The following is a 7,807-nucleotide window of genomic DNA, read 5'->3' on the forward strand; positions in this document are numbered from 1 at the left end:
GGCCCATCGGTGCATCTGGAGGTGACCTGGGCGTGGGCGGGCGCAGGAGGAAACCACCGCCCAGACCATAAACCGACACCTCCGCAGCCCCGCGCCGGGGCAAGCCGGGCGGTAAGAAGCGCCCCGCTGCGTGCAGGGGTGCTGACAGCCGAGCCCGGCCGCAGACTGCCGCACAGCGAGCGGGGGAGGGCGGGAGCGGAGGCCGGGCGGCGGCCAGGCCGCGGGCGGCGGGCGTGTGCCGGGCGAGGCTGGGCGGCGTCGGGAGAGACCGGCGAGCGGGGAGGGGCGGAGGCGGGGGGAGGGGGGAGGAGGAAGAGCGAAGGGCCCTGGCGGGGCTCCCGGCGCCCAGCCGCCCGGGCCCGGGCCCTCAAGCCACCGCCCCCAGGCCCTGCGCTGACGCTGGACGGTCCCCGCCTCCAAACCCCCCGCCCCGGCCAGAGAATAACTTACCTGTTTGCCGACGGAATCGCTCCTGCTCGCCTCTCTGACTGACTCCTCCGGCTCACCGTCTTCCCTCTGGGAGGAAGGGGAGGGACTTCCTGTCTCTCCTCGGAGCGACTTCCGGCGGCTCCCAGGTCGACTCCGTGGTGGACCGAGCGCCGGACACCATGACCAAAAAATAGGATCCCGGAACTGGTTTAGCGAAACCCACATCGGGTTCCGTGTCTCTGCCCCGAGTGGCCGGCAGACCCGGGTGCTGCCTTGGTTTCAGTCCATCAGCTCTTGCCGGAAGTCACTCCGAGTTAAAAGCGGAAGTCCACCCCCTCCCGGGCAGAGGAAAGCGGAAGGGTGGAAGAGTCAATCTAAACAAGGGGAGATATGCGTCAGGCTTGCGGGCCCGGCGCGTCTGTCCTGGAGGCCCCCCGGGATTTTCAGAGGGTCCAGAGCGGGAAGCCCCCGGCCGGTCCTGCCTCCTCCCTACCCCAGCCGTCCCCACTCCGCCCCTTCGCTCGCCATAACAAGCCCCGAGGGCGGCGACGGAGAGACGGACGCAGCCCGGCTGGTGCGGGAGGGCCAGGGCCTGCGCGGGCCAACCGCCGGTCGTCCTCCGCTTGGGCCCGGTTCGAGGGCCTCCCGGCGCCTCCGCGGCCCTCCTCTCAAGGGGCGAGGGTTTTGTGCTGGGCTGGGCGCGTGCACAGCTCCAGCTTCGGAGGAAAATTCGGGTGACTCCAGGGAGGGAATCCTCGAAGTCGCAGGCGCTGGGAAGCCACGAGCGGAGTTCCGACACTAACGGGGAGGCCAAGACGCTGAATGTGGTGGTTCGCCAGTTTGGCAAGAAAAGCTGAAAAGTGTTTGGTGCTTAAGACGTTCCCGCGCGGGCCGCGTTTAGAAACCTTAAGGGCACAGTATAAAGATGGTTCGAAAGCCAGCACGACGCGGGGTAGTAGTCCCCGCCCCCTCCCGCCCCTGTGCGGGAACGGGCGCAGACCTCCGGGCTAGAACCTTAGCCTTGGAAACTCACAGTCTGGCAAGGGAGACCGCAGCTTGGGAAGTGCAGTGGCAGAGACGTTGTATAAAGCAATGGGCAGGGATCCACCTTGGGGTCAGAGTGCGAAGATGCCAGTTTGCTGTTTGCCACCTGAAATGATTTGTATTTAGCTAATTTTAAGCAAATGGGATTTTAAAATTACGGCCTTATGATTATGGTGATAGGCTTTCTAAACCAGATCATCTTTCAAGGTCAAGTCCAGCTCAGTTCTGTTTTTAAAATGCAGATATTGGGTTAATGATAACAAGTTTAATATTTTTAGAGGGGCGCCTGGATGGCTTGGTCGGTTAAGCATGCCTTGGGCTCAGATCATGGCCAACATTTACTGGGTGAAAACATTCCTGGTAATAGATAACTAATAAACTAGATTCTTTCAACAAAGAGTCACTTGAAAATTCCTTAGAATTTACTTGAAAATGTAGTACTTACCATCTTGTATTGTCTGTTTTGACGGTGTTAGTCCTGGATGACATGGTGATACCTCTCTCAACGCCAGCAGTAGCTAGTGCAGTTCTCCATATGGATTAGGCATCCCGGTTGGTCTTTGGGTTATCGATCTACCTTTCTTATTTTGGGGGTTTAGTTAACATGTCCTCTTTCTTTCTTGAACACTGAAATAAAATTCAAGTTTATTTTTCATTTTTATCATCCATTATTTTGCTGAAACAGGTCTTTACATCATAATGTGACTTTAAGGAAGTCAGTTGGACCTCATTTTACTCATGTGTAAATTTGTGATGGTGTCTGTTTTCCCTAATTTTAAAAAAATGCAAGAATAATAGATTTCATTTCCTTCATACAAGGTGATCATTCACACTCAACTAGAATTTGGATAACATTTCATTTCTGACCCCTCTTTTTGCTTTGTAATGTTTTATTTTTACATTTAAAAGTACAAAATCTTTCGGTGTTTCCTTCAACCAAATTCTATAATCATGTGCTTCATTTTTTATGCATATTTTTCCAGAGCCATTTGAAAATAGATTGCAAGCATGATGGCCTTTTACCCCTACACATGTCAGTGTACATTTCCTAAGAACATGGATAGGCGCTTAGATAGCAATACAGTTATCAAAATCAAGAAATTAATGCTAATATGATGCTTTTATTTAATAAGCAGACCTTACTCATATTTTTGCACCCATTTTTTTATCTTGTTACCTTTATTATGTAATTTGGATTTCCAAAAGAGGTTACAAATGAAGCACAAAAGAAGTCACAGCAGGAGACCTTAATCTCTTTATATTAATAATTTCTTTAAGTGTTATCGATTAAAAAAGAGATTTCCAGAATGGATAAAAAAAGAATATCTTGGACCCATGTGCTGCTCACAGAGATGTTTGTTAAAAATTATCTCTTTCCATGTGTACTGGCTTCCATGTGTTTCTGATGGAGCAGAGATCATTCAGTTCTTTCCTCCCTTGCATGTTTCCCTATGTATGATGTCATTTTTCTCTCGATACTTTCACATTTTTCTCTTTATTTTTGACATTCAGTGATTTCGTTATGATGAGCCTCACCATAATTTTCTTCATACTTAACCCGCTTGGTGGTTTTGTGAGCTTTTAACATCTGTAAGTTTACATATTTCACCAAGTTTGGGAAACTGGGGGTTATTATTTCTCCAAATACTTCTCTTCCCCATTCTTTTTCTCCTGAACTCCAATCAAATATATATACATCTCTTGCTACTATATACGACTCACTGAGGTTTTGGCTTTTTTCTTTTGTTTTCATTCTTTTTTTTTTTTCTCTCAGACTTTCAGATTGAATAATTTCCGTTGATCTATTTTCTATGTTCCCTGATTCCTGTATAAACTTGCAGTCTTAAAACATTTTTTTCATACTACCCTGACAAGTGCAGCTGTTGCCCCTGATGTGACAGAGTGCCTATTCCCAGTATAAACAGAGCAACACGTGTGTCCCCTGATTCTTCTATGTTCTCTCCAGTTATCTGGTAAAAGCAGCTAGGGATTTTTTTTAATTTCACAGATTGCATCTTTTAGGTCTAAAATTTCTGTACAGTTACGTCTTTCTGTTTCTCGGATGAGATTTCCTATTTGTTTACTTTTGTTTTATTTTTTAAAGATTTTATTTATTTGACAGAGACAGAGGGAGAGAGGGAACACAAGCAGGGGGAAGGAGAGAGGGAGAAGCAGGCTTCCCGCTGAGCAGGGAGCCCGATGTGGGGCTCCATCCCTGGCTTCATGACCTGAGCAGAAGGCAGACACTTAACAACTGTGCCACCCAACGCTCCTACTTTTGGAAGGCATATTTTCTTTTTATGTACTTGAGCAAAGCTGTAATAGTTGCTTTGATATTTTGCCTGCGAATTCCAACATATAAATCATTTGGGGATTAATCATCATTAATTTTCTCTTTTTTCCTGATTGGGAGTTATGTTTTCCTCTTTTTTAACTGTCTAGTAATTTTGAGATGTATTACGGACGTTTAAGTAAATGTAGATATTATCAATTCAGTTATGTCCTTCTGAAGAGGTTGTTTGTGGTTGATAAGGATTTAACAGGCAGTTACTTTGGCTGTCCTCATACTCCACACTGTACCTCGGTTGTTAACGATGGCAGCTGAAACCTTCAGTTCCCTCAGCCTTAGCTGGGATGCTTGAGTCTGCTTCACACATGCATAGTTCAGAGGTCATCTGGCAATTTAGGCAAAGTGTACAGAATTTGGTGTTCTCTCTTTGTGACTCCTCTTTCCAGAACCTCCCTCCCCTCACTTCGCACTAGGGTAGTAAACCTGAGCTCTGCCTTCTGGTTCTTTAAGTGGAGGTTTTGTTTTGTTTTGTTTTGTTTTTAAAGATTTTATTTGAGAGAGAGAGAGAAAGAGAATGAGTGAGAGAGAGGCCACAAACAGGGGGAGTGGCAGAGGGAAAGGGAGAAGCAGGCTCCGTGCTGAAGAGGGAGCCCGATGTGGGGCTCAGTTCCAGGACCCTGGGATCAAGATCTGAGCCAAAGGCAGATGTTTAACCAATGGAGCCACCCGGCACCCCTAAGTGGGGTTTTAAATAAAGTTTAGTTGGCCTCTTTTATTTGATTATGACTATTTAAAGATTTTTTTTTTATTTGTTTATTTGACAGAGATCTCAAGCAGGCAGAGAGGCAGGCAGAGAGAGAGGGGGAAGCAGGCTCCCTGCTGAGCGGGGAGCCCGATGCAGGGCTCGATCCCAGCACCCTGGGATCATGACCTGAGCCGAAGGCAGAGGCTTTAACCCACTGAGCCACCCAGGCACCCCTGACTATGACTATTTAAAATTTGAAAGAAAGCATTGGTCATTTTTGGTTACTAATCCTTTTTGATGACTAATTTAACAGTGTCATTTAAAGTTCTAATTTCCTTTAAATTAACATGTTCTGCCATTACATTCAAATGCCTACCTACAATAACAGTCAGAATGTGCTACGAACACTTAGCCACCCACACTAGAATTTTAAATCTACATTCTTTTTGAATGCTGTTTTGGTGAATTTCAATGTGGGAGGTGAGATGATTTCAAACTTCACATTTTCTTTCATAGTCAAAGGCATAATTTTTCTGACATCTTTTTTCATTCTGAATAAGAAATTATACTAGCATAATGTTTTAAGTAAAATTTTTTCATGTAACAAAAATGTTTTTCTGTTCAATCTATCTAAACTAAAAAAGCCCAGAAGCATTTATTTACTTAACATAACTGTTAAGAAATTACAGTCATTATACCCACCAGCTGTTCTCTTCCACATCATGCTGGAACAGAAAGAGTAGATCACTTTGCTTCAGAAAATCTCCTTTATTTCTCTTTGAACTTCATCAATTGTTTGAGCCTTTGGACAGCTGAGCAAAATACAGAATATACCCAGCCTAGCTTCTGCCTCCCAGAGCTTGCTTCCTAAAAAGGAAAGTTCTTTTCAATGTAGTAAAGAGGAAGATTATCTTTCTTAAGTGTCATGAGCTCTACAGAACAGAATGTGGATGTTAGAGTTGGCCAGGGAAGAACAGAAATAATGTACAAGGACTAGGACTTGGTTTAAGTTCGCTGCTTGCACGAAAGGCATTGGTATTAAAGGCAGGTGACATAACTGCATTAGATTTGACATTAAGTACATTATCACAGAAATAAATACTTCATCTTATATAATCAAGAACTCAAATCCTTATTTAATTCTTTAGCTATTACACGATCAATTAATATTAAAACAAATTGAAAAATAACATTAAAAACAAAAGCTGGATGATGTTGAATACATTTTAAACCAGATACTTAAAATAGCATTTAGTATTTAAAAGTCATTTGGCCCTATCATAAAATGGTATTTGAGGACTTGTTTTTTAAGTGGAAGTAGCTATCAGTAGAAGTGAGAAGCCAAACTGAATAGCATTATCTTCTTTTGTGAGCTTCCTTCTTTTTCCACTTCTAAAAAATTTGTCTAGTGCATATCGTGGGCTAGGCACCGTGTTTAGTACAGTCTTTCAACCCAGCGGGTTCGTCGGCCCATGGGAACAGCACATCAGCATGGCCCAGTCTTGTGGTTGCTCAAGAGAAATCTTTTGTGCAAATCAGTCTGCTGATTTTGAAATGCTGGCATCCAATTCATAACTACTTAGGACATTGTGAAAGCCACATGAAACATGGTGGGTGGCGCCTTGAGCTCACGGGCTGCTCTCCTGTGGCCCCTGAAATAAGGCAGAACCCTTACGAAGACACGAGTGCTGCCCAGCAGGACACATACAAGCCATTCTCAATCAACGGCACCTCTACGTGATTTTTGTTTTTTCTTTTTTAAGATTTTATTTATTTATATGAGAGGGGAGAAGCAGACTCCCTGCGGAGCTGGGAGCCGGATGCGGGACTCGATCTCGGGAGTCGAGCATCATGACCTGAGCCGAAGGCAGTTGCTTAACTGAGCCACCCAGGCGCCCTACGTGACTTGTTTTAATGTGCTTTTCCCCAGCACTGGCTGCTCCCAAGACAGTTTCAGCTAGAAAGAACCAGAGGAAGAGCATAGAGACACAAGTGCATGCAGGGAGACAGCAGGCCTACCAGAGGGTACTCAGAAAATGCGGCTGCAGACTCAAAAGGAAGATTTCAGCAAGCAATACTGAGCATCTGCTGGGACAGGCGTGCTTGGGGCCATACGCGCGTGGGAAAGGGCCGCCATTTATGTGGAGATTGGCAGGGGCTTTCACAGTAACCCTGCAGAAGTTGGGCAGGATTTGGCTTTCAGGCCATAGGAAGTGACAGTGCAAATGGAAGTGGTGGCTTCTGAAATGGAGTCAGCTGATTTTGATATTAAACTGGATTTGAAAGAGAAGCGTCAAAGAATAGTCAAGATTCCAGTGGTCCATGTACCAAATCAGGGACACTGCAGGTGAAACAGGTATGGGAGGATGGATAAAAGACTGGTTTCCATTCTAGGTGAATCAAGTTGCAGATGGGAAATGTACAGGAGGACCAGGGGTCCAGTCCTTAGTAAAGGGGGCTGGGTGGGGTGGGCCGGGAGTCGCAGGCATCTGAGCTGAGAAAGGGATGTGCAGTGAGCATGGGGAGGAAGAAGAGGCCAACACCAAGTCCTCTGTGTGTCCTTGGCCCACTGTCGTCCTCCAGCTGCAAGTGCAGATAATGTCACCAGCGAGGCTCTCGCACTGTGCACACACACACACGTTTCCGGGCCGACACACTGAGTGCAGTTACATTGCTCAGAACTGCTTACAATATATTTTACAAACAGCTTTTGTTAACTCACTAATATGAACACCCTTTTAAGAATATAAACTGGCATCATAAACCTCTTGCAATTAGTTCTTGGGAACTTTGCCAAATACATCAGGCAGTTCCCACAAAATCCCAAATGTCACATGATGCGACCTACTCTGGCGAGCATGAACCAAGCTTAATAACAGAATATCCAATACCCGTCAATACTCAACAAACAGGAATCGATCTTCCCGTGCAGCAGAGGAAAAGTAGATCATTGACGGATACCCCCATAAGACTCATACCTCGTTTGAGTCACATTTCTTTTTTAAGATTTTACTTATTTATTAGAGAGAGGATGAGAGCGGGGTGAGGAGCAGAGGGAGAAGCAGGCTCCCCACTGAGCAGGAAGCCCAATGCGGGGCTCGATCCTAGAACTCCAGGATCATGACCTGAGCTGACGGCAACTGCTTAACTGACTGAGCGACCTGGGCTCCCCTTGAGTCCCATTTCTGAGACAAGACTCAGGGTAAACTGAATCACAGGCCCTATACTGCAGCCCTTTTGGATGTGGTGTTGCAAATGTTAAAGCTGACATTCCAAGAATCCACAAAGAGATTAAATAT

At 45.8% G+C, this 7,807-nt stretch overlaps 1 protein-coding gene across 1 annotated transcript in view; it reads right to left on the reverse strand.

Annotated features, from left to right (window-relative positions):
• LOC111154259 (zinc finger protein 407) overlaps positions 1-502 on the reverse strand; it is a 431,681-nt gene extending 431,179 nt beyond the window's left edge. Inside the window, exon 1 of the mRNA XM_022513763.1 lies at positions 451-502. The gene's annotated coding sequence lies outside the window, so the exon portion shown is untranslated. The remainder of the gene's footprint in view (positions 1-450) is intronic.
• Between the last annotated feature and the right edge of the window lie 7,305 nt (positions 503-7,807).

Source organism: Enhydra lutris, unplaced genomic scaffold (genome assembly GCF_002288905.1).
Source record: "Enhydra lutris kenyoni isolate GAN:26980312 unplaced genomic scaffold, ASM228890v2 scaffoldscaffold36, whole genome shotgun sequence".
In the NCBI taxonomy this organism is placed as follows: Eukaryota; Metazoa; Chordata; class Mammalia; order Carnivora; family Mustelidae; genus Enhydra; species Enhydra lutris.